Source organism: Vidua macroura, chromosome 4, assembly GCF_024509145.1.
Source record: "Vidua macroura isolate BioBank_ID:100142 chromosome 4, ASM2450914v1, whole genome shotgun sequence".
Lineage (NCBI taxonomy): Eukaryota > Metazoa > Chordata > Aves > Passeriformes > Viduidae > Vidua > Vidua macroura.
The window spans coordinates 39,995,292-40,023,286 of NC_071574.1; positions in this window are offsets into that span (position 1 = coordinate 39,995,292).

Sequence of the window (27,995 nt, forward strand, 5' to 3'; positions counted from 1 at the left end):
ATTTTCTATCATCTACTACTATCAACTATTCCTGTTGTTACTTGTTATACTTCATTTTGATTTAAGCTTGTTTGAGAGTAGACTCTACACTACAGTATGCATATCTACAACACTGAGGAGTCTCAGAATTCAGACCCACAAAATTACTCAGCGCTGTTTGATAAAATTTATTTTCCTTCCTATTTGCACCAGTGAAAAATGCTCCTTTTCTTCCTGTAAATGAAATTAATTCTCTGTCATATTTTTCCTATTTGCATTTGTTCTCCTTGTTCCTCTCTGAGCTTTTCCCAACATCCAAATTTTTATTGCAAGTTAAGAGTGGTGAACACTTCAAAGAAACAGAAGCCACAGTTAACAGGGACTCAAGGAGTCTTACAGTTATGATTACTTGTTTAGTTAGAGTTTGAGATTTCATTGTTTGTTCATTCTTCTTGAAGTTATGAAAATGGATATTAGAAGAGTAGCTTTAGTATGAATGTCAGCCTGCACTGAGAGCATTAACGCAGCTACAGTGATAATTGTTCAGATTTTGCTTTCACACTAAATGATAAAATTGGAGTGAATCCGCTAACTGAATATTAACTTAATATAAGTTTACACCATTGCTGAAGGTGAGGTTAGAATACTTATTATATTAGCTAATTAAGTCAAACTGAACATAAAATAGGTAAGCATGTGGAAAGGGAGAATTACAGATTTTCTCCATATAGCTTAAATATGTCAAAAGATGTGTCACAGGATTTATAACTTGCATGAATGCTGTTGGTGCACTTTACATTGTAACTTTACTGTGAGAAGTATGCTTACATTCCTGTATGTTTTTCTTTAAAATTAGCCATGTAAGTATATAATTAATAATATCAATATTTGCATTAAAACCTTCTGGGTGCATAGAAAAAGTTTCACTCTTCATAAAAAGAAAATAAATGTTAACAGAATTCTGATACAGAACATCATATAGGATACTAATTTAACTTTAAATTTTACATCTAATTTTTTATGGCATGGATTGTAATGACTTGGGAGTAGAAAAGGATTTTAATAAATACCTGTTCCAGCATGGATTCTATCAACTTAAACATCAATTTCACAATGCGTATTTTATAATATTGAATTTTGTATATATTTGCCTTAGACTGAACAAATGTTTATACATCAGTTTTTAATAGGAAAAAATAGAACAGCAGATATTGTTGAATTGCTTTCTCATACTGAAATACAAGAAGGAGTTAAAAATAGTGATCACAACTAAACTTCACTGTGTAGGTATGCCACTGTAACTTGAAAAGAGTAGGTTCATGTATTTAATGAATACTGTGGATTATTTTGGAAATGGTTATAATTGCAGAAATAAATTTATGTTTAAATAAAAATAGAAAGGTTCTAATTGGTAAGTAATAAAGGTTATATTCAATCTTTAAATTTGCTGTGTTTGTATAAGTGTTGAAGATCTGTTGCCAGGAATGCTGTCATATTTTAGTCATGATTCATTGTGTCTTGTCCTAGAAAACACAGTTTTGTCAAATAATAGCCACTCACTCCAGAATTGCCGATTTTCCCCTATAGCTACAAAATAAAAATCTATGATTCTTACTCTGGTTTTTCAGACTAAAGATTTTGCAGTTTTTCCAACAGAAGTACAGTGTATGTTGCAGGAAGAAAAACAGAAGGTGAGGTGCAGGCAGGTCCCACTTCTCTTAAGGAAAACAGACCCAAGGCCTCTAGCATGAAGTAAAATCACAACAATGAGAACTCTTTTGTTTTTCTCCTCTTATTGAGTAAATGTGTATTGCAGAACAAAAGCATGATACTCAAATTGTTCTTTTATTACAGTGAAAGCAGATGTTTGCATAACCCTAAAGAAAGATCGAACTTAAACACTTAATTCTTTTGTCTGTGGAATAGATCGTGTAAAGAAGCTTCTGATTGTCTCCTCCTTGAGCTTCTACTTCTGTCAAGATTTTTTTTTCCTATATACTCTGAGATAAATCTCATTGTTTAGCCAAATCAGAAATTTGTAGGGTTTTCCCTTTTCTTTTAAATTGAAAAGTAATTTGTTAAGCATCACCTGCTTTCTCAGATAGTCTCACTACTGCAGGAAAAGACTCTCCTCACTGGAGATTGTGCAAATGCCTCATCAGGACCAAGCTGAGGTGAAGATACATATACGTCCTTCAACAGTCAAGCTTTTCTTAAAATGCAACAGCCACTTGAAAGCCTCTGGGTTTTGGTAGAGGCATATGGCTCTGGCTCAAATATTGCAAATGGCAAAGAAGATATGAGGAAATAAGTATAAATTATGTACTTTTGGAGTTTCCCTCAGTGCTTTGGTGAATGCTGTAGGAATGTCTTTGAATTTAATCTGAACAAAGCTGAGATAAAGATTTTGAATCTTCAAAATATTTTGGATCTTCAGAAATGATAAAGAGAGAGAAAAAGATTTTGAATCTTTAGAAATGTTCATGATCAAAATTCTGTGGAACTGCATTGTTCTTTTAGGTATATGGTTGCACAGTAAATTGTAATACAACATGCAATTAAATTATTTCAACAGAGTGTCTTTTCCTTATCAGTTTTGAATCTAGAAATTAATGAATCCGAGAACACTTCACTATTTTGCTTCGCAGACATAGGCAAAGTATAAACTTTAGATATTTTTCCTTTTTTTTTCATTTAATTCAGTCACTCTGTCCAAAGATGCTTCTCATTTGTATAGCTTGTAGATGGACAGAAATAATCTTATTACCTTAAACCTTTAACAATGTATGGAATATAACTGATACTCAGTTTTGATGGAAGAAATTGCTATGGCAGATCTAACAGAAGATTCCAGCTTTTATTACAGACAATCTTACAGTATAGAGAAATCCTCCACTACTAGTTGCCTTATTATTTTATAGTTAACACCATGTTAATACTTTCATAATTCTTAGTTTCATGAAAAAATTGTGATCCTACTTATTAGTTCAATATATCCTTTAAAACTCCTGTCAGGTTAATGGTCTAATGAAAAAAAAAAAACAAGTCATCTTTATTTAAACAACCCAATAGCAATAAGGAGGTTTTTTACTATTTATCACAAATAAATATTATATTTATCATTAGATAGCCTTAAAATCATTGCAAATTGTATAAATACCTCACAGCAACCCACTGATGTGATTACAAATCCATTTGACTTGTAGGTTTTTCCTGTGGTTCCAAATACAGATCCGGTGTATATTTTATTAGGCTACTTGGAGAAGAATTAATGAATGAGGAGAAGACTTTACTGTAATACTTACTATGTGCAGTTGTAAGTTATGAACTTCTATGAATAGAAAGTATGTGAGAAGGAAATTGAAGCAATGTGAGTTTGTGAGGGAGTAGACTAAGTATGATGGAACAAAGGTGGGTGTTGGGTGGGAAAAGAGGAGTGCTGCCCCAAGAAGTTCATATACCTTGCCTCACAATCACAGTTTTCTGTGTAATCAGCTTGATCTCCCTTAAGCCTCCCTCAAGGAGTCCTTCCTCTACTTTCCTAATTCCTTTTCTTCCCTTTCTACATCTCTTAACCACTTCATTTGTCCTCAGCAACCCTTTGAGGCTGCTGTCAATCCAGGTTTGCCAGGATCTGCTCACATCACTTCTATAAGGTATTTTCCTTCTTTTATTTCTATTACATATGCTTGCTTATCCTTCTACAGTGACTTTTGACTGCAAGGGGTATGACTACAGAGATCAACTTTGAGGCATTTCTGGAGCTGGCAGTCTTCTAAGTCTCAAAAAAAAAGAAAGCTTCTTAAAGCACTGATCTAATTTTCCCTTGTGACTCCCAGAGTAATACTTCTATGCTGTTGTTCTGTTGTTTCTCTTAAATTGTCAGCTTCTATTCATGGGGTCATGTGGTCAATTATGTGATTAGGCTGAAAATTAAGTTTAAACAACAACAAAGAAGTCTTCTTGGGTGAATCAGCCTCTCAGACATAGGCATGTAAGTGCTTACCATAGGAGGAGCTAGAAATTCACAATGAAGGACTCTTTTGTACTTAGATAGTGTATTCATGATTTTAAGAAAATCAAATTGATTCATTTAGGCCTAACAATTTATTTTAGCCTTGATACTCTCCTATGAGAAATTATGCTTAATAAAATGAAAAATCTGCAATTCCCACAGGGCTCCCAGCACAAGGATTTGGTAAATAAATTAAGCCTTCCTGTCATCTCTAAAAGAGCACTCACAAAAGTGTAACATATTCAACATACAAGAGTGTTTTTTCTGTTTTTACTAAATTGTCTTTGATCAAGGAAGCTTGTCAAGAGAACTATTGTACTACTAAAAGTGACATTTTCCTAACTTAAATTTTAAAGTTGTTGAGAATAACTAATTTTTCCTGCCTGTTAAGAAATTCAACCAGATTCAGAAAAAAATCTCTGTTGAGAGCATCTTATCTAGAGTCCAAGAGACACTTAAACCAATTTAAAAGAAATAAAAATTGCAGAATAAGTACATTTGTGTTGCAGTATAACCCATGGAAAATGAGCAGAAATGCTTGTGAGACTAATGTGTTAAAGTTATTACTTGGGAAATAAAACTTCATATGGACATGAAAGACTAAAAATAATTATCTAAATAATATATAATTGGTGTTGTAGTGCTACTAGCAATTGAAAATGATGAAGGAAAACAGGCTTCTGAACTTGGCTACAGTTTTGCATTGAATCTATTTCATATTTAGCAAAAGGATTACCATACAGCTCAATATAATCACAGGACTCAATCTAAGCAGTTATAATTAATCAAGCAGTTATATTCTCTGTGTATGTATTGGATTTGCATGGCAAGGTTTTGGTAGTGGAGGGCGGGGAGCATTTGGGATTGGCTTCTGTGAGAAGCTCCCCAGTGCTGGATAGAGTCAATGCCAGCTGGCTCCAAGAGGGACCTGCAGCTGGCCAAGGTGGGGTACATCAGCAACAACAGCAATACCTCGAGGACTACATAGCTAAGAAAAGAAAAAAAAGTATTGCTCAGGAGGAAATTGCAGCTAGTGGAGAGAGGGAGCTCTGCAGACATTAAAGTCAGTGCAGAAGGAGAGGGAGGAGGTGCTTCAGGTGCCAGGGCAGAGACTACCCTGCAACCCATGGTAAGGACCATGGTGAGGCAGCTGTGCCCCTGCAGCCCAGCGAGGTCAAAGGTGCAGAAGAGATCCACCTGCATCCCCTGAGGGCCCAACACCAAAGGAGGCTCCTGGCAGGACCCTGGGACCTGTGGAGAGAGCAGCCCACATTAGAGAAGGTTTGTTGGCAGGACTTGTGACCCTGCAGGGGGCCTGCGCTGGAGCAGTTAGTGAAGAGCTGTTCGTGAAGAACTGGAAGGATTCAGGTCTAAGAACTTAATGGAGAACTGTATCCCATGGGAGGGATACTACACTGTTGAAGGGGAAGAGTGTGAGGAGTCCTCCCCCTGAGTAGGAAGAAGCAAAAGACCCAGCTTGTAATGACTGACCACAGCCCCCATTCCCTGTTCCCCTGTGCCACTGGCAGGGAGGTATTGGAGAAAATTGGGAGTCAAAGAACCCAAGAAGAAGGGAGGGGTGGAGGAAAGGTGGTTTTAAGCTTTACTTTTATTTCTTATTATCCTACTCTGATTAGATTGGTAATAAATTAATTTCCCCAAGTCAAGTCTGTTATGCCCATTTTGGTAATTACTGACTGATCTCTCCTTGTCTTTATCTCAACCCACGAGCCTTTCATTCTGTTTTCTCTTCTCTGTCCAGCTGAGGAGGGGAGTGATAGAGCAGCTTTGGTGGATACCTGGTGTCCAGCCTAGGTCAACGCAGCACACTGTAGTTACACTGTTTAAAAAGGTGATGAGAGCTACACTGAAAACTAAGGCAGAAAACAAATATATATGTTTTGCTGAAGAAACAACATTTTATGTTGCTGCAATTCATATTAAGACCATTAATCTACCTGTTTTTTAAAGTAGTTAAAATATTATTATGTTAGTGGAATTAAAATGATGTCATTTATAGATTGAATGCATCTTTGTACTTTGAGTCTGTCAGCGGGAATGCAGATTTGAATTGAAAATTGCTTTTTCCAGTTTGAAATTTTGCCCATGAATTCACTTTCTGCTTTTATTTCTGATCTTATACTTAACTTTTGAAGCTATTCAATCCACTCCTGATATCTATGCTCTTATTTTCTGAATCTTGAAGGTTTTTCTCTCAAATTACACTTAAGTCTTTGAAGAATAATAGTTTTATATCTTTAGCTGCCGTTCATCTTCTCCATTTTGTCTTCCAATTTTTTTCTGAGAAAACCACATCCAGTATTAGTTAGATGTTACTAACAGTGAAAATGTATTTTCTTTTGTATTTCTTATATAATACAGTGGGACACTGGCATAATTTTCTTGTAGTTTAGAAGAGAGATGCAGAAACCTCTGAAGAGTAGAGTGAGGGGCAGACTCCCTTCTTTGCACAGGAACCATAGCAACTGCATTATCCCACTGATATTCCTCCTGTAATGAGTAACTGAAGATACTATAAAACTGGAAATGTAAAACTCAAGAGACATCAACTGAAGTGCTCAAGAAGATTTCAAATCATCACTGGAATAATGTGATGCATTTTAGAGCATGAAGCAATTATTTGTTACCAAAAAATTTGGAAAAGTGTTCACACTGGTAGGATATAAGAAACTGATATTTGTGTTTAGATTGTCTATATTCAGAAATGTTGTTTGTCTGTCTTGATTGTGTGTAAGCTACTTTAGAATCTGATAATGAAATTTCAAATACATTAGACACATCAGGATGATTCCTATCATAATCATATCCATTGTACTCTATTACAGACATTATCAGACACTTTAGCAGATCCATTAGTTTTGAATTTAAATATGAATCATCAGTTTTTATAGAATCATAGAATATCCTTAGTTGGGAGGGACCCACAAGGATGATTGAAGTCCAGTTCCTGGCCTTGCACAGGATAGGCACAAGAGTCACACCATGTGCCTGAAAGCATTGTCCGGACACTTGAACTCTGCCAGGTTTCATGTTGTGACCATCCCACAGGGGAGTCTGTTCCAGTGCTCAGCCTGTGAGCGAAGAATATTTTCTTAATATCCAACTTTAACCACCCCTGCTACAGCTTCCCTTGGGTCCTATCACTGGTCACCACAGAGAAGACATCAGTGCCTGCCCCTCCACTTACTCTCATATGAAAGTTGTAGATTCTTTTAGGGTTTCTGCTCAATCTCCTCTTCTCCAGACTGAACAAGAAAAGTAACCTCAGTTGCTCCTGACATGGCTTCCCCTCTATTCCCTTCACCATCTTCATAGTCCTCCTTTGGATGCTCTCTAATGGCTTAATATCCTTCTTATATTGTGGCACCCAAAACTTCTACAGTACTTTGAGCAGAGTGGGCCAATCTTCTTCCTCTGGCTGGTGATGCTGTGCCTGGTGCCCCCCAGGACATTGATGGCCTTCCTGGCTGCCAGGGCACTGCTAACTCAGATTCAACTTGCTGTCAACCAGAACCCGTAGGTCCCTTTCCATGATGCTTCTCTCCCACATCTCATTCCCTGTGTATATGCCCTTACCCAGAGGCTCCCATCTGTGCCTTTGGCAACTGTAACCTCCATAAATTCCAGCCCTTCCATTACATACAACACCATGCCCTGTCTCACCTCCTCTGCCTATCCCTCCTGAAGGGCCAGTAACCATCCAACATGGCACTCGTGTCACAGGATTCATTTCACCAGGTTTCTCTTATGCCGGTGAGTGGGCTCTGGGGCTGGGCCTAAGCTTCGAGCTTCTTTGTTTGCTCTTCATGCTGCTTGCATTAGTATAGAAACAACTCAACTGAGATTTTTTTCTAGCCAATACCTCCTGGAACACATTGAAGGATCTCAGTAGAGCTCAGTTCTTCAAGTTTTGGTGTGATCTCGTATTGCCTATCACTGGCAAGCCTGTTTTTTTTTTCCCTTTGAACCTTTCAGTCTAGTTTAAAGCTCTCAATAAGCCCTGCTAATTCCTCAGCTAAAATCCTTTTTCCACTTCAAGACAGGTGGACTCTGTTGCCAGAAGGATTGGTGTTGGATAAACTGACCCCTTATCAAAAACATAAACTTCTTCTGGCAATGCCTGTGTTGAAACCAGTTGTTTATCTGCATGATCTTCCTGTTTCTTGCCACATCATTCCCTGCAACTGGCAAGACAGAGGAGCACACAGCTTGTCCTTCATATCCCTTGACCTGTTTTTCCAAGGCCCTGAGGTCCCTCTTGGTTGTTTGCAGCCTTCTTGTTGGTATCTGTTTGCTGCCTACCTGGAAAACCAGTAGAGGGTAATAACCAGTGGGCTGTAGCAGGCTGAGAAGCTCCTTGTGATGTCCCTTACCTGGGCTCTAGGGAGCTAATACACTTCCTGTGTGCTGGGCTCAGTGAGCATATCAGACCCCTCAAAAGGGAATCTTCAATAACTACTAATCTTCTTTTTTTTGTTAATTGAGGAGATTGTGATGACTACCAGTCAATTTCCTCCTTAGAGTCTCCAGTACTTCATAGTCATTCCACTTCATTTCTCAGCTCCACCACTAGGATGAGCAGATCATCAGCCTGATGACACTTCATGTTGTTATTGATGTTGTCCCTGCTGCACCGTCACTTCCTAGAGCCTGAGACCTGGACCACTGCATGCTTTTGTGGGTGCTCCATCTGGGTCACCAGATCCTTTCAGTATCACTTTGATTTTATGGTTTTTATTTTCTTAAGCCTACTACTTTCTTTACAGTAATTACTCCTCCCTATGTTGTAAATATTTAACAAAATTTAAAATTAAAATTACAAGGTGTGAGAACAAAAAAATGGACATGTCCAAGTCTTCTGTTATTAAATGCTTTTTTGAAAGCCCTTGCTGAGAAGCACAATTATGCATCATGTCAAGGCCATTGACTCAACATACAGTTGACAATTGTCAAAACCAAAATAAATGCACTTTCATTTTCAATAGTAATCTTACATTCACAAAAGGTACATGTTCTAACAAAAACAATACAGAAATTAAATGTTCTTATGGCATCAGATACTTTCTCTTTCATGTAGACACCTTCTCGTCTATTTGATTCTGCTTTTCTAAATATTGTATACAAATTGACACAGTAAACATGCTAGTCAAAAATATGAACTGGCTGCTTATTTTTCTCCACAGTCAATTCAGACATAAAAGTAAGTTAAGGAAGTCCAAAGTCAAAATGCAAAAAATCACTTCATTAGCTCTGGGAAAAAAAAAAGGTTTTGTTAGTTTTCATTAATACTCTCAGTGAAACTGTATTTATACAAAACTAAAATAAAATCCTTTTATTTTAAGGATCTGTAAACATTGACTATTGGTGCAAATACACCATAAAACTGGAAAAGAATTTACACAAATGCGTGACATGCACTTCTATAGATTTTTTTCTGGTTTTAAGTAATGTTAGAATATTGTTTTTTTAGAATATGAATTAGATTTGTAACACTTTCCCCAGATAGAGATCAGTCATAGATTTCCAGGGAAAAATAAAGGGGGTTTTATGATCTTCTACACCTTATACTTTTAGAGAAAAACTGTTATAAAATTTATGGCTGCACTATAAAACTAAAATCTATACAGAAATTTTACATGAGTATCTCCAGCCATTCATTCATCCATTGTCTTTTATCTTTATCCTTTCATTCTTTAACTCAAGTAGAAATACACATATTCCTGTAATTTGCCACTTCACTGATTAAAATACTGCCTTTTGTTCATACAATTTGTAATGCTGCTTCTGTAAATAGGAGATTTTTTGCCATTATTAATGGCTTGGGTTTAAACAGCTGTGTAAAATTTCAGATTCCTCCTGATAATGTGTGGAATTTTTTTTTTAATTGTTTCATGGGAATTGCAATCTTGAAAAATACAACTCGTGTGAAGTTAAGCTACTGCATTGTTTTGATCAACTTTTTCATTCTGCAGTACACAAAACATGATTTCAAGAAAATTACAGGGCACAAATTGCTAGTGAACATTGAATTCCTAATTCAGCAATTCTTCAGAGTCCATGACTCTTTTTATGGATCTGGTCTTACTTGTGCTGAGAAATTTCACAGTAATTTCTGCAGTTAAGACCATTGCATTTCAGACCCTTGCTGAAATATTTTTTGCTTTATTTTCTTGATTATTTTCTTGACACTTGTACTTATTGCTCTTTAACACCATTTTCCTGGTGGGTACATATCTATTCACACAATAAAGAAGCCAAATTAATTTCCTGATATGAAATTTCACTAAAGCAGTGTTGTTGCCCTGTCAAAACCCCATGTTTATCTATGAATTTTCTGAACTACAGTAACATGAATAAACCTGAATATTGCATTTTTATTTGTTACGAGTTTTAAAGATTGAATGAGAGAAATCAATTTAACAAGACATTTCAAATGTTTAATCTATATTTATTCTTTCTGAAACCTCGGTAGAGTCCTTTTAAACATAGTTCTAAGTTTTCTGTGGAGTTTGAAATATGTATGCAGAAAGATGTTCAGTATGTAATGTTTTCCTAACAACTGTTTAGAGATTCAAATATCTAGATTTCAATTAGCACTCATTCAATTTGTGGCTAGAAACAAGGGAAGCTGTCTTTGTACATTTATCATATTGCTTTCAAACCCAAACTTTTCTTTTAAGTAATTCCCACATAACAACTTTTGCTTTATTTTTAGCAAAGATTCAATGGGCAGCAGCAAGAAGGTGATGACAGAAGTTTCATTTTCTACAAGTGTAGCCTTCATTTGGTAGCGTGATGAAAGGTGAAGGAATTTGCTTCTTCAACTTCATAAATGTCCATCTATTCCTTCAAAACTACCAAAACCAAAAGTGAGTTATTACAGGCACGTGCAAATGGCCAACGAGTTTGATTGAAGTGGGAAATAGAGCTATGCTTGCCCAAAATATCATCCTCCTAATTAATTTAAAAATGAGATTAATAGACACAGAAAGCATTTTAAAAGTGCATTAGACTGACACTGTATGCAAATATATGTTGTTGCTTAGATCACCTTGCTGAAATGGCAGTTAAGATTTTTCTTCTGATGTACCTGATGTCTGAATGTTTAAGGACAGCTTAAGACACCTAAGACAACCTAACCCTAAGCCACATATGAATTGCAGATATCCACAATACTTTTGCCCAAAGACAGAATCACATAACAGGAAACAGGTTAAGATTTCTTCTTTTCATGGCTAGCCTGAGAAGCAGCCATCATCATGCTATGAAATTAAGAAGGAATAGCAAAGCTATCACTTGGAAGGAAAGTTTCTTTTGAACGTGAGAGTGTTTCTAGGAATGATAATTGTAAAGCACTTTAGAGCAACTAAACTCAAAACTTATGTTTACAGTGAAGCATTTGTTGAGTTGGGGCTTCAGCAGGTGGCACTATTCATTCAGGATAGTTTATTGGGAAATGACACTGTTTAGATCCTTGTTTTCATTCAGTGAAAATATTTAAAGTTCAATGAAGATTCTCAGCTGGTGAGGCTGGCAGAGCACCATTAACTAGGGCTATGACACAAACTGTCAAAGGGTATGCTTGGTTTTTGATTTTGGAAACTGGCTAGATTCCAAACTAAAATCAAAGTGCTGAATCTGGAAATCTCATATTGAAACAACCTTCCCTGTTAGGGAAGGAAAAATACCTCATGTTCTTAAGGAAAAAAAACACATGTTTTAAAAAGACAGAGAAACTCCTCTTAATAAAGTCTATAATATTTAGGAGTGCATCAATAGAAGAAATATTTTAATCACCATGGGATTTTCTGTTAATCCTAAATATTTGGGTTTGTGTCCTGGAATTAATTTTATTGATGCCTTGAGAGGCTACTTAGAAGGCATCATTATAGCTACTATATTTGTTTTCAAAGCCCTTGGCTTTGCAATAGTTATGTATTTGTATATGTACTCCTATTATAATAATGTCTATCTAACCTTTTATAAATATCTGTATACTGTAATTTTGAAGTCATTGTTTATATGCAACCTGCCCTCACTTCTAAAAAGAAATGAAATTTTAAAAATTCACCTAAACCTAATAAATAAGTGTGAAAATATAATTGAAAAAAAATTAGTTTGCTTCATTAAAAAGGATTAGGGTTTTTTTATTATTATTTTATATATATATAAAGATCTGGGGTGTGGGTGTGCTATGGCACTTCTTGCACTTGTGCGTTTTTAATAATAATAATCTCTGCATATACCTACTAACTCATCTGAAGAAGCAGCTTAAAATATATTTCTTCATTTGAGCTAACACAACATGGATCAAAATAGACACATTTAGTATATTGACCTAATATTGAAATTTTGCACAAGTGCTTTCTGAGTCAGTAATTGCAACATCTTTGTAAGGTATATGGCACTGCATTGATTCAGAGCCCATCACTTGTGTCTAGTCTGGCATTTGAGCCTGCTGATGATAACACTGACATCTACAGCAGGTAAAAAGCATTAGAGAATATACGGTTTCCTTCTGGTTTCTCACTTCTTGATCTCTTGATAAGTATTTTAGTTGTGTGCATTTCTGTACTGTCTTCAGACATGGAGGACTGTTTCAGTTGCAAAGTAGAGTTTGTTAAAAATGTTCTCATTTATTAAGATTGCTAGACTGACATGATACTAAATAGAAAAGTTTTGTTTAAGATACACCATGGAGAATAACTCTGGAATTGTACTTAATGCTTGAAATGCAGCATTACAACATAAAAAGAAAATAGTGAAGTCATATTCTAAGGGTTTTATGCATATTCAGTTCAGCTTTTCAATTCATTATTTGAGGTGAAATATGCACAGTTATTACTGTCTAAAAAAGCTTTTAATCTTTTTATTACTTCATTAGCACAATTAGGTTAATGTCATCATTCTCACATGAATTTGTGTTTTAATTGTGTACAGTTTATAGGATTATAAGAGAGTGGTCAACATTTCCTTGGCAGCAGACTCTGCCTATTTATAGACAGGTAACAGATTTCTATATATGCCATATTTTGTATAGCAGCAATGAAATAATTTAAAAGAAATTATCTTTTTGAATTTGTACCATTGAATACAAGAGAAAAATACGTTTGTGAGTCTAGAAACTAGAATATTCTAGAAAAGGATTTTAAAGAAATTGAAGGAAAAAATGAAGAATTACTACATCATCTTTAAGAAGCAGGCATTGGCACTCTTATTTTTCAGTCTTATCAGATATCTTCTGGACAGGTTTCACTAGGTTTTCTATGGTACTTGATAAGAAGCCTTTGCATATTTTTTTAAAAAATTTCAGAAGAGTTTGTAATGTAATCTGACCTGCATTGATCTGTGCAAATTCTTTTGCCCTTTTCATTTTCTTGAATGTCACTTACTATGGTCAGATCAATAGTGAAATAAATTAGTAAATTAGAATATATTTAAGAAAACAAGATGGTATTATGGCTAAGTTCAAAATATGACAAATTTCTGTTTCTAATATTAAAATATAAATAGCAGATGCTTATAAATATATTTGTGTGTCTGTTGAAGTATTCCTTAAAAGTAAGTTTTGGATATTTTTCATCACAGTTGGATTTCCAGACCAAAGTTGTCTTGTAAGGAGTGAATAAAAAGGTTCATTCATACAATTATATAAATTTATATTTTTATATTCAGTATTTTATATCAACTTAGTTCACAAACTTATGTGAACAGAGATACTTCATATTGAAATGTATACAGAAAGATATCGTGCTATTTACAGAGTCAAGGAATCGTTAATAGTTGAGTACAGTAAATGGCACTTAGTCTTCCATAATTACACTTGCAGAAAGATGATTATCCACTAGTGCAGAATTCCTTCTAAATACCTAAGGAAGAAATGAGGTTTGAGGAGACTATATGAATCTAATTTCCTCACAATTGAAGCAAAAATAAATATATGAAAGAGTTGGCTACTTAGCTATTCTCTTCAGAGAAAGGGAACCAGACATGGGAAACAAACTGGAAAATAGATTCTTTGAGAGTGGGAGTCACTAATTCTGCAGGTTGCCAAATACTGGAGTAAGAGATACTCAATACAAGTGTTGTAAAAGTGTGATCTTTCATTACTGTATGTATTAATTTGCTGTTAAACAAACACCTGCATTTGCATTGTGCTTTTGTTTGGCTTGTGTTTAAAATGATGTCCAGATAAATGGCCATTCTTTCCCAAAGATCAAAGGCTGGAAGTGAAATTGTCTGGAAAAGTTCCGTGGGAGCACACATGAACCCGAGATCCTGCAGAAAGGATACACTTCTTGCAGTACTGAAGCTTTCCCTAATACATGGAGGATTTCTGCATCTTACTGCCATTTGGTTTTTAGGTTCTTTTTCTTATGGCAGCCTAACTGTTGTGGGAGTTACCATCACCCTGGGATTTCTGCTTACGTAAAATCTCCATGGCAGCAGTGTTCCATAATAGGGAAAGGGATTGCAGGAAAATTCCCCCTAGTCTGAAATAGAAGGTGCCCTTTAGCTGGACTGTAAGTCTCATCTTCCCAAGCTCTGTTTCCTAAAAGTAATGCAGACTTTTTCTCATTAAATATTTTTTTTTTAATAATGAAAATCATTTGAATTTTGTGCTACTCTTGCTGCATGTATCAGTCATACATTTTACTGTAATTAATTGGAGATACTATAATAGATCTTGCAGTTATCTCTAGGTAGCCATCCTGACACCAGAAACTGCTTTTATATTATAGTTCTTACTGGCCTGAAAATATAGCATGTAACTCTTCAGTCATGGACTACAAATAGAATCATAAAAAAAAAAAAGAAATTGTTAAATTTACCTATATAGACGTCAACTGTCTTCTTTCCTTTTTTTTTTTTTTTTTTTTTTTAGTTCATTTTCTTTTGCTTTCATACCAGTTGTAAGAAAGAGGTAAACTTCAAGTTCATGTGAAGGGACAACAGAAGAAACAGATTACGCTTTGATATTGGATGATAAGAAATTTGAAGGTTTTCCTTGGTCAATAGCATGTTGAGAACAAGTCATAGTTCCATGTGTCACAGCATGACAAGAGCAAGTCATAGTTTCCCGTCTCTCAATTTAGTTCAGAGTAACATTACAGCTAGAATATCTGCCTACTTCTTAGAAGTGCTTTAAAGCCAAATAAAACACCTATAAAATATTTTATGTATTTATATAAAACGTATTTAAGTATCTTTTAATTTTAATTTTTTGTTGTTGAGAAATGATAAATTAAACTACTTTAATATGAATTCTATTTTAAGCAAGACTACCTAATTAATTTTGGCTGAGGAAGAACATAGTACTCTAGATACAAAACATTTAGGTAACCATTTAGTGCAATAAGAATTTCCATTATCCTGTCACTCACAGAATTTAAATCAGGATCATGACCTTAGAACTCATTAACTGCTATAAATAAACATGTTATCATCACATACTTTTCTTTTGAGGATGAGATTATTTTCACCTGCTTAAGGACATAGACCTAAAATCAGTAACCACATTCCTTTTCTCCTAATGTAACTTATTTGTCTAAAATCATCTACTATCCAATCTCAATGACTGTTGCAAAACATTATAATAGCACTGAAAACTTTGTGAAAATGAACAGGAATTTTCTCCTAATAAAAAAATTGCCTTTATTTTAGAATTTTACTCTTCTGACTTCTGCCTGTATTTTAAAAAGGTAGACATGTTACCTAAGAAGCCCTGCTACTGCAGTTAACTTCAGGTGATATGAATCACAACATTGTTTTCTTCACTCATATGTAATATATCAATGTATTTACTATTTCCATGCAAATAAATAGAAAAACACAACAGGAACTAGTGTACCCTAAGTTTTAGAAAACAGTTCCCACTCTACAGTTTTCCCTTTTCCTAAGTCTTCAAAAGAGTAATAGTTCAAGCATGCTTCCCCCATTAGATGCCCTCCTCCCAGGTGTTGGAAAAAAGCAAAATACTTTCTTCTGAACCATCAGTGTCCTTTCAACTGTTTGATATTCCTCTTCTAAATCATGTTCTTTGGAAGGACTTTTGGAGCAAATAGGTTTTCTATCCTCTGTAAGAAATCCCCTAAACCTCCTATACTGGTAAGATTTTATGAGATTTCTCTTGGCTCTTGATGGTTCTTCAGTTTTGAAGTATGACATTTGCAATTGATCTTCTGTTCACTCCCATTTCACCTGTATGTGGAATAGAGCTGAAGTAAGGGTAATTGAGGAATCAAAGTGAGAACAAACAGGCAGGAGAGTATTTTGTTTCAGCCATCCTCCACTGTTTTGCCCCTCTAACCTTCCCCACACCAATCCCCTCTTCTCTCTCAGTCTATCCAATTTCTCCAGTCCTCCTTTTAAAACACCTTCCTGCTTAAAATACTAATCTTATCAAGATTTCTCACGAGAAAAGTTACATAATAAGGATTTTCCACAGGATGCTGTGTATCTTTACTGGGCTGACTTTATGTAAGCACTGTTTTGCAAGCCAGCTTGCCCTAGAGTCTCAGCAGCAAGTACTTGGAAGCAGTAATAACCCACAGTCCACTTCACGAAGGAAGTGAGATTCATTTCATAAGTCAGTTTCATACATGTTTTTGATAAAGCCTCTGAAAAAGTACTCCATGTCTTATCCTGCAAAGCCAGTCCTCTATCTAGACAATGCAAAAATCACGGCCACTAAAAAAAAACTCTAAAAATATGAATATGTGGGGTTACGAGTTTTTTGTGCTGTGAAAAACAAAGCTTTTTTTTTGCAATAATACATGCTATATCAAAGCATTGTAAGATTATTATAATTTTAAAATATGTAGTATTTAAAGAAGCATCATAATTTAAACTGAAGAGAAAAATTGCTTTGCTGTAAAAATAACTTCTGGGATAAACTTATATTGTAAAACATCTTTTGTAAAAAAAATATTGTTAATTTTAGTAGCTAATATTCCCAGTAGCTCATCAATTAAATTTCATTCGTGACTGCCTCACATATTGATCAAATTTAGCTTAGTTGAGACATTAAACCAATGTCATATCCTTACAATTAATTGTTGCTGATATTTCTGTATTCGCAAGTACAAAAATAATGCTTAAATCTTGATAAATCAGTACTGTATACTTGCTTTAGACAAGTGTCTCCACCACAAGAACTGAACACAAAAGATGTAAACAGCAATTGCATTTACTAAATTCATAGTACTTATCTAAAAATAGTTTTGTTGTTTCCTATAATGTAATTATGGAAATTAATAAAAAAGAATGTATAACATTTTTAAAAGATGCCATACCCTGAAAGTAATAGTATCTACTCCTTTAGAAAGTATCAATTGCTGTTTCTGTTGCAGAATTTATAAAACACTTTCTAAAGCTTATATTTTGATGAGAGGAGAAACTTATAGTATAATTAACAGCTTTGGGTGAAAAAATTACTATCTGCTGTCATTTTTCATAACCCAGGACATAAAGGTGGCTATTTTTTTAAATGTTTTTTGTGAAACTGATGTTGCTCTGCCACAAGGCATTTATTTATCATAACATGAAATTAAAGCAAAAGAGGAGAAACTTTAATTCATTTTTGAATTGTATTGAGTTGTTAAAATGGTGCAAATGATCCATTCTTTCTCCAAGCACTGCAGTGTTAGGGTGAGCTACTACCTGGCCTCCCATCCTGCCTCAGCTTATTAATAGGACTCCAGAGCACTAAATCTTACCTCTGGAAGATATATTAGAAAAAAAAAATATGACAGAACTTGTAAACATTCCCCTCTCATGTAAAGCTTAAGTGGATATTAGCAAAGGGATTCTTCTTCACTATCAATGGGCAGTAAACTGGCAAAGTATTCCCAGCTTTCTTCAGAGCCTTCCCCTTCCTCCATTTGTAACTCTAGATTATTAAAGAACTGGTTTCTGTGGGAAAAGTACTAGTAATGAACACCTGCCAGAAGGACAATCCCAAATTACCTTGTTAGACTCTAATCTCAACCTAAAATTAATTTAGATCTTGGACACTTAATAAATCTCTCTTTCAAACCATCTGTTTGTTGCTCCCAAACAACTAGGGGTATGCCTGCACTGCAAAAATAGCAGTCCCAAACCATTTAACCTAGAAGAGCTTTAGTGAAGAGCTTTAGGCAGAGTTGTATAGCTCTTTTTAATCAAAAGCTGGTACAAGAATTTACTGAAAACTCTGGCTCACTGATATCAGCCCTGAAACCAGTTGAAATGTGTATTCAGATTATTATTGATTTACATTCCTTCTTCACTGCCCCACATCAATGAGGATTAGTTAGTTTTTAAACACCACCAGTTTTCGATTGCTAGGGAAGCTTTATAATCCAATACTGATTTTAATAATGTTGTGCCAGTTGTAATCCCCAGTGTTTTTTCCAAACTTTTGCCTTCACCCATTTCAAAATCACAATCAATTGACTTATGTTGTCATTCTAATATTTCAAGAATACACATTCCTTAACCCAGTTTTTGACAAGAATAGTCCACTGATTATCTCTTATGTATATATACATGTATATACTCATACACAAATATTTACATACATATGCACATCTTTTAAATATGAGTACGTGTTCAAAATGGATGCTAAAATTATGTATGCATTATGTGCATTTTTTAAATTATTTCCCTTTTTGAGAGCTCCTTTATCTAAGTGATCTGACCTCTTTCTTTAAGTGTGGAGAGCAGAAACTGCGGCTATGATGTACCCTGTAATAAATCTAATTTTTGTACTCAGTTCTCCTCTGTAGAAGAGAACAATGCATAACTTGGAACTGAACATCCTCAGGGACCACTGACATTTTTCCCAGGAGGCATATTGCTATATGACCCACCAGTGCTCAGAGCACAGACTCAGCATTCTTTCTGCAGCCAGATGTACAGAAATTTCTTTGCCATTAATAAAGCACAGTTCATAATTTTGCATTCCATCACTGATATTGTGTGAGAACCATAAGTAAATTTGTTTCATTCTGCATAGTTTGTGCACCGAGTAGCTACTACACCTTGTGAGTGCCATTAGTGTTTTTAGAATATCAGATGTTCATGATTTTCATCTGTGGTTCAAGGTACATGTTGTTCCTTGAAAGCATACACCTTTTAGTAATTCCTTTTAACCCTAAAAGTTATCTGTATTCTGGTAATTTTTTATTATACTGGAATATATGTGTTATCTCAAAAAGAGTGCTAATACTGAGCAACTGTACTGATGCTTATATTGGTACACCTTCACAGATTGATTTATACTGGTTTACACAGCCGAGGCTTGATTCTATCATTTTTGCAATCAGGTAATGATTAGCAAGAACTCATCCAGGAAATAATTAATAAATGTCAGGTTGGAAATGAAGCTGAAATAAAAGTTTCTTACCCGTTTGAAAGCTTTGTTCTAATGAAAGCATGTTTGAAAGCTTTGTTCTAATGTTGTTATAGTAGAGAAAAGTGCAAGTTAATTGTAGATGAAAGATTTACTGTTATTATGAAATGTTGTCGATAAAAGATGTAGTTTCTCTTTATAAAATCAGGCTATATATAATCAGTTTTTGAATTCTGTTAAAGGCTCAGAACACAAGTCAAAATATGCTCAGCTTGCTCTTGGCCTGATAGCTCGTGACACCAGTTTCACATGAAGTGGTGTCAAACTCAATAATGTTTTCAGATATAACTTGTGGGATTTCAGCTAAAATATCTAAATATTTTAACAGGAATTAACTGTACATCTTTAATATGCTTTTAGATATGATTTTGGCAAGATAAATTACTGCTTTCAGTAATTCTTTCTATGAAAATAAATAATTTCATATTGACAGAAGGCCTATTTAATATTATAAAATAAAAGTTGGGAAACAGTACTTTAAAATTGCAGTTATTTTTCCCCTTGCAAAGAAGTGGTGATTGTTAACTTAAACTAGGTAAAAAATTTACATGTTATCATTAATGTGTTTTGTAAGCCCCTAAATAATATAAATTCTAGTGCATTTTAAGTGAATGTTTTAAGAGTAAAAAGTAAAAACTGCTAGTAATAAAAATATTAAAATAAATCTTAAAGCAATTTCTTTTAATCTTAGTCCACTGAGCCTGGACTTGCTTGGGAAAGAGTTTTTTTCCTATGTCAGATGTGTATTAAAGTATGAATGTTAGCAATATTTGGATCCTTTGTCAGTATACCTATTTGACGTAGAAAAGAGCCTACTGGGCTCCATGACTGGGACCTATTAGTCATCAGCCTGTCTATTTTGAAAAAGAAATTTGTTTTTACAAAGGTTAACCAGGTGGGATTGGAATTAAATTCAAGTTGACAATGCTCTAAGGCACTTCATTTGATTTTGCCCTTCATCAGCCTGTGAATGCAGTTTAGAAAACAGCAACGCATTACAGAATGCTGTAAATGTGAAAACGCCAATTTTCAGATAGTGAATACTCAAATTGACAGTTGCAACAAAGAGCTTCTAAGTAGTACACAGATGAAATAGATTTAAATTAATTGTTTGCCAAATAATTTTGAATAGGGAACACTTTTGGGAATGTCAAACATTTCATGTACAATTGATAAAAAGAAACACATTCTAACTATTTGAATTGCTTCTGAGTGGATACTTTGAGCCATGAAAAAATTATGTATCCTTGTGGACAAAGTATTTTTTAAATAGGAATTTCTAGTGTTCCAAAAGATAGAAGAATATGCTTGTTTAGTATACAGGACTAAAGAAGGACTAAACAAGGACTTATTCCTTCGGCTTTGTTTTAAAGTAAAGTTTGCTAGATTTTTTATGGCAGTGCTTGTGCATCATTTATTGTGTACATTAACCACATCTATATTTTATTTCTGTTTCACTTGCACTTTTTGACATCTTGAAAATTTCTACCTTATCTTTTAAGTTTCATTAGGAAATATCTGCAGGCTACACACTGATAGTCAGAAATAAGAGGAGTCCTATCATTCTGACCTTATCAGGCTGCTATGGACAATTTTTCTTCTACCAGCAGTACTTGATACTTTTAATCTGATGGTTTTTATATTAAAATTTAGCATATCTATTGAAAAAGCAAAGCTGTCTTGAAATAAGAAATGTTAAACTAAATAAAAATTTCCTTTGATTGTATAGCATGTGTTTAAGGGTTAGCAAGATAATAACTGAGATAGCTCAGCTGCCCTATGGGTACTATTAAAGAATTTCTAGTTATTGGCATGCCTTTTTTACTGTAGTGATAATAGAGTAATATATGCAGTACAAAGGAGTTCTTTTCACAGAATTGTGTGGTGGTGGGTCAATAGAATGAAATGCGTAAAACAAGGCACAGTTCCTTGAATGGAAGGACAACTGTGTGGGAATGACTGTTACCTGAGGTGTACATTTGCAAGAGCATATTCTCAAATTAGTGGGTTTGTTTCACTTGAATACTTGAAATTAACATGAAAATGTTGTTTTGGGGTTTTATAATAACTTAAACTCATGTAAACCCATTTAATACAACTTAAAGCAAAAATAACGGTAATAACAGTATTCTTTTAATGTATAAAATGAATTTCCATTAAATTCACCAGCATCAAGATACTTCAAAGTTCTGTTCATAATTTTTTTTTTCTAATTTATATTTCAGCCAACACCACATGCTTTGGAAGCAGCATAGATTCTAACTGTTCTGATAACAGTGTTGATAACAGGTGCCTGTGTCAAGGACATAGGTATTTCAGATGCAATTGAATAAGAAGCATGAATGCATCTAAAATGCATTCTGTGTGGCATTTCCTTTATGCAACATACCTTTATACCCCCTCCTCCATGGCCATTAGAAGAAATTGCTCATAAACATTGTCATAGGACTAGAAAGAGGAAGAAAAATTTCATGTAGCTCTTGCTTGTTGAAGTTTTTAGTGTGCAATTTTAGCCGAAATCTAAAAAGACTGACTCATACACTTGAGTCCTTTCTATGACTGAGGACAACATGTACGTGAGAAGCTTGAACATGGATTTTATTGTCAGTGTCATGCTAGTAAAAAAGGCCAGTTTAAAACATCTCTTCCAAAGGATTAAAACATTTTAATATCAAAATTTACTATCTTCTTTGTAGGAGTTTGTTTTTCTTTGTAGTTTTTGTGTGCTAGTTGTTTTCCACAGTCAACAGAAAACTAAGTGGGAAATCCCAAAATGTGATTTCACAAATATAATATTCTAATAAAGCTTTACTGGAGAAGAAATTTACATCTATCACAGTGAGTACAATAGCATTTTGTTGAAGAATATAAAAATAATGTAAACTTACTTTATATCTTCTTGAAAAAACATATAAATGTATATTGGCCCGTATCAAATTTTTTAAATCCGAAAAATGTAAGCAAAGAGGCTGATATAGTACAAAGAGTAAAGCGATGTGAAATTTACAAAATAATTTTTGTTTCTTCAATACTGAAAAAATGATGTGATTGAATTTTTTTTTGTACTTTTTATAAGCTTTTTATTTATCCTTCTTTTTGGCATGCTATGTCGAAATATATGGTGCTTTTTTAATGCACTAATGACTTCTAAAACTTCAGTTTTGAGGTTCTATTCCATAATATAACTGTAGTTAGCCTGGAAGTACTTCAGTAATCCTTCAGTTCAGTTCAGGAGAGCTCTGCTTTTAAGTTAGTTCAGTCCCACATCTGTTGTATACACTGATTTTCTAAATTTCTTACCAGACAAAACTGAAATTTACTAGGATAGATAAGAGAAAATGTTTTCTAATTGGATTAACATTTTTTAGATTTGTCTGCATAAAAGGGTATTGAATAAGGGAATTCAGGAAAAGAAAGCTTTCTGCTGTGTTGCTGAAGTAGTGAGTAGGAGCACGTATCAGTAAAACATGTGAATGCAAGTGATGTATTTTGTCCAGTAATCCATTCTGGACATCTGATCTGTATTACATAACTACATTTTAAAAGGAAGGATGGCTGGTAAAATTCATTTTAAAATGAATAAAACACTTCAAAACTATCACTCCTATTAATTTTGGTACTCAGGTAGTGATGTCATGCCAGACACAGTGAAATTAATTTTTAAATACAGGTTATCAATTTTTTAAATAACTAATATCCAGATGAGAAAGGAAAAAAGTCTGAACCTTTTTTAATGTAATTAATATATATATAAATATATAATAAATATATGTTCTGTAATTTATTTTCCTCAGTAAAATTTTTCCTTTTGTTATCATCATTACTTACCTCAGAATACTATCCATGACAAAGTCTAGAATTCTGAATTCATTACCTTACAGGAAGACAGTGGTTCTGTTACATAGACAATAGACAGAAAACAATCCTAGAGCAACACATAAATAAAGTACAATAAATATCATGTTTACCTTAATGTATTTACTATCTTAAATTATCTATTTATCTTAAAACTACTAGAGCTTTTCTGTATCAGAAAATGATAAATGAAATTACATTACAGCAATTACTGTAAGATGGTATTAACTTAAAAAAGTAAAAACCCCCTCCACCATATCTGTCCTTTACCAACAGAACCCTTATTTTTCAATATATTACTTTAAATGGATTGCTTTTATTTAGGCATTTTGTCTATCCAGTTTTCTCAGTGCCAGAACTTTAGTCTATACAGTTTGTTTCAATATTTCCTATGGATTTTTTTTCCATATTTCATCCACTACATTATACCTTTTTGTATTTCATCAGCTTTTTTTAATGAGTGCCAATCTTTAATTTAGGTTAGAATAATTCAGCTGCTGTACCAAAGATTTAAGTTCAAGACTTAACATTAGGCTAACTTTATATTAATATTTCTAATAATGTTTCTGTCATTCAGAAATATATCAGGTCACCATTATCTGCTGGCCTACAGGTGTAAATTTTACATATTTTACATAAAATGTATGAAGAATTAAGTTAAGGGAAGGTCATTCTGCTGTGTGGGACTTCAATATTACACTTGATGTGCTATGTGAACTCCAAACAAATAATCAGATTTTCCATAATAATTAATAAAACCTTTTTAAAAAGGCTGGCAACTTAAGGTACTGAAATTACAGATATATTTTTGATATCTTGTATCTGTGTAGTTATTTCCAAATAACACAGTAAGAGTGCAGAGGAACTACAGAAGTCATAGAAAAAACTGGGTGCTCTTCAAGCACGTGTTGCTGTCCTTGGTTTACTCTGACACTGTATGCACAAGTGTAAGAGAAGCAGCTGGCTTCAGCCATCCATCTTCATCTCTTACCTCACTACCTTCCCCATATGCTTTACAAACATTGGCATCTCTCTGTGCCTTGTGTCAGTTTCTTCTCCCATTGGCACTCCCATTATCTTGTAGCCTAATGAAGTTGAAGAGGAACATGGGTGATCCTTAGGGATTGTGTGCGTCACTGAGTTTCTCTGGTTCCGTCCCTTATGGTGTCTTTCTACAATCATCTCACTAGGGCTGTAAGGGAAGGGAGCCAGGAGAACAACTGGCATTGTGGAAATCAACTGCTGGTCCCATCCCTTAAATTACAGACTACATTTCCCACAGATCACATTTCAAAAAGTCCATGTTTGCAGAAACTATCTGCTAGATTTAGGCTTTATAGAAAGCCTCATTCCTGGAGAAAAATGCAAACTTCATTTTCCATGTAGTTAATAGACATAATAAATTTTGTCAGGCTTATTCTTTTTGAGCATTGTTTATCAGTCACCACATGATTCCACTGGTTCAGCTGGATCAACATTGAGAGAATAAGAAATGCATCTTTCTTATCAAAGGACAAAGGACATTCATACTGTGGAAATTGTAATTCTGGATAAACTCCTTAATGCTAGACAGACTCAGGTGCAGTATTGCCTATCGCTGTGCACTTCTTATATTTGAAAATTTAAAAAATTATACTCAGGATTACCCATAGATATTTTCTTATGTAATTGCTTTTGAGGTAGATGTCATCAGTTTTGAAAAGTGATTTAATATTTCTGTATGGAATAACTGCACAGGATGGAAAACAGCCTAATAGCAATGAGATTATGACTACAAATGTGGTTTTTAGAATAATAGATTACTCTTGTTATCAAATATGAATATCAAAGATTGAGACCATCATTATTTGCATCATCTATCTGCATTGCATCTTTCAAACCAAACCTTATGATTTGGGAACTCATGTTTCAGGTTATGGCAGTGGCAATATTCTTTCATAATGGTGTGGGTGAGGAAGAGCAATACTGTGGGCATTCAAATGACAGCATGTTAATTATTCTGAAAATGTCCTTTCAGACAGAAGCACTCAAATCAACCAAATCAACTGATCTCTGGGTTTCTTGGCTGTTGTTCATTCAAATAATACATTGATTTCATGTTTGTTTTTCTGTTACATGACTAATTTAAGCTGAAAGGGCTTTACTGTTGTGAAGTTGTGAGTGTTGACTGTGGCCTAGAAATAGGAACCTACCAGCTGCTCAGTTATTCCAGCAGTTTGGGGAAGAGAATTGGAAAGGCAAAAGTGAAAAAAATTAATGGGTCAAGATAAATATATTTTAATAAATGATGGGAATCAAAGAAGGGAAAAAAATGGGGTGGTGCAAAAGCCATTGTTCACCACTTCTGACTTGCAGACCAATGCCCATTTCTGTATCCTCTGCAAATGAATGTTCTATCATTCCACATGGCATGTTTCATGAATTGAATTTCTGAAAGAAAATGTCGGTGCCAACTTTCTCATTGCACTTTAAGCTATTCATACAAAACTTCTCTCACAAAATAATAGGCATTTAATTTCCAATTTCAGTGACCTACAAGGTCTTTTGATGGTCTTGTTTCTTCTGGCTTATGTACTGAGACCATTAACAACTTCTTCTTCTGGCCTATGTTAGAAGCAGTATAGAGTGCCATGCTGCCTTTGTCCTCTCCCTTGAATATGTTGCCACTTACTGAATTCAGCATTTAAGATATCAGCAAATTTCTTTCAGTATATTAGGCCAATTTTTCACTTCAATGCCAGGGTAAGCTGAAAGCAAAAATAACTTGCAGTGTGGAGACCATACCTGCTCACTGGAAAACATTAAACTCTTTCAATTTCTGAAAATGTTACAATAGCTAACCTCAATATTTTCTAATTTTATGAATTAGAAGACTATGATTTTGCAGTTTTATTTCTACATATTAACTTAATGAATTCATAATTACCCGCATAGCATTTACTGAATTGTTGATACTGCTCTGGTATCACCTTTTTTATTTTAGCATGTTATGACTGCTGTGAATAGATATGAAACAGAGGTTAGAAGCTTTTTCAGTTAGTCTACTTTGCCTTCCATTCAATCACTGTCAGAGAATACTGTAAAGATTACATGAAGCCACAAGAAAGAGTGTGAAATCACATTGAATCAAGTTAGTCAAAGCATTAATAGGGTGAGAATGATTAGCTTTATACCCTAGCTGTATTTGAGAATCATAATAAAACTGGTATGTGTTGTAGGCACACAGTTTGTGGTAATTGGGGGTGGGAGTGGGGCTGAGTCTCATCCCTAATGAGCTACAACTGTGCAGGACAAGTGACCAGTATTGAAGATATTGAGACAAGGAGTGCTGAGGTGTACTGACCAATCACCAAAGGGAACAGGGGGCACACAGGTGTAAGGCATGTAAGATGAAGAGTATAAAAGGCTGTACTGTCAATTAAGAAAGAGCTACAAATGCTTGTAGTCTCCTTTAGTATCAGTCATGCCTCTGCCATTGTCCCAATAGGCATGTACTATCACATTAAACCTTTGGAGTGAACAATTGTACTGTGCAAAAAAATTTCTTGATATAATGTCACACTGTATTGCCTCTTAAGCCTCCTGAATCCGCAAGGTTTAAGATAACTTCATCAAGTCCTCCCAGTAGCTCAAAATTTTAAGGGTGTTAGATTGTCTACTTATGGTTGAGAGCATTATGAAAGATATTTCCAATGCTTCTTTCCCAGGCAGTTCAAGCCTCTCTTATATTTATTTAGAATCCTGCACAACAGTCCTACACAATTTGAAGAGAACCAATTTAACCAGGTGGAAGCCAGCCATTTGATAATAACTCAGCAGTCATAGCAACAGTCTCCCAGCCGTGGCAAAGAGTTTGTTATTTTGCCTCAAAATACAGCCTAGGAATCATTAGCTGACCTCAGCATCTCTATAAAATAATTAATAGCGAAATGAAAGATTTTCTGGTTTTGTTTTCCAAGATCTTCAACTGTATTAAAAATAAGTATGTGATACAAGTCTAGATGCAGAACAGTTGTTTAGGCAGTAATTGTTTGCAGTGATAGAAGTCCTTTTTCTTGACTTATTTCAAATTTTATTTCAAGAAAGATCTTTTCATTTACAAATGCTGTAAAAAACAACCCATTTAGTTTAGGCCTGTTTGTATATGTAATTATATATGGGTATGCATATATTTTGATTTATTTTTATTATTTTGAACTTGAATAATAATCTTTTCACCAGTTTCCATATGAAGCAAGTATGTTATTTTCACTAATTTTGTGTGTTGGGTATGCTGTTAGTTCATACCTGTAAGTCCTAAGCACAGGCATATGATCCAGTTTTCATGAGATTGATGTTCAGTTCAGACTGGTCGTCTGCTGCTGCTGAAACAGATGATCATTTTTGAGTCCCAATATGAGAAATAGGGAGGGAATAACCACATTATATTTTTAAACCATTTAACCATAACATATTTTTAAATAGGATTTTTTAAATAGATTTGCTTTAAATTTGGAGTCTCCAAAATAGTACTTGGTGATATATTGCCAAGATGCTTATTCAAGTTACTAAACTTGTTTCTGAAACATTTATGATAAACAGTATTAACTGTTGTGAATCCTCAATGAATTAAAAATTAGTTTCTGTGCTCAAAAAAATACCATCTTGTAAGACAGGAATAATTGTAAAGATCATAAAGTTTAATTTGGATTCCTTAGTTTTATTTGTTTGAATGCACTAAGAATTTTCAAT